Source organism: Panicum hallii, chromosome 3 (assembly GCF_002211085.1).
Source record: "Panicum hallii strain FIL2 chromosome 3, PHallii_v3.1, whole genome shotgun sequence".
Taxonomy (NCBI): domain Eukaryota; kingdom Viridiplantae; phylum Streptophyta; class Magnoliopsida; order Poales; family Poaceae; genus Panicum; species Panicum hallii.
In genome coordinates this window covers 47,399,103-47,399,451 of record NC_038044.1, presented here as the reverse complement: position 1 = coordinate 47,399,451, position 349 = coordinate 47,399,103, and the positions used below count along the sequence as shown (strand labels likewise).

Genomic DNA, 349 nt, shown 5'->3' with positions numbered 1-349 from the left:
ATTTCAGAAGAAGGTCCATCTTTACGGCGAGCATGTCCGTCTCCTTGACGGTGTGCTGGCCCTGGGTATGGGGTTGGAGACATTCTTCACTCCAACCCTAGTTGGAGACCATCTTCTCAACCAGTGTTGTAGCTTTGGCGATGGTGAGGTCAAGGAAGGCTCCTCCAGCAGCAGCATCAATGTGGGCTCTAGATGTCAGAGTCAGCCCGTAGTAGAAACTTTGGAGGATGAGCCAGTCATCCATCCCATGATGATGACAGGAAAGGATGTATTCTTGCAGCCTTTCCCAAGCCTCAAGAATTGACTCCATCACTGTCTGCTGGAAACTTGAGATCTTCCCACACAGGGT

At 50.7% G+C, this 349-nt stretch overlaps 1 non-coding gene across 1 annotated transcript; it reads left to right on the top strand.

Annotated features, from left to right (window-relative positions):
• The first annotated feature begins 242 nt into the window (after positions 1-242).
• Positions 243-349, top strand: LOC112888235. Its single transcript, XR_003227774.1, has one exon. It is a non-coding gene; the product is annotated as a small nucleolar RNA R71 (small nucleolar RNA).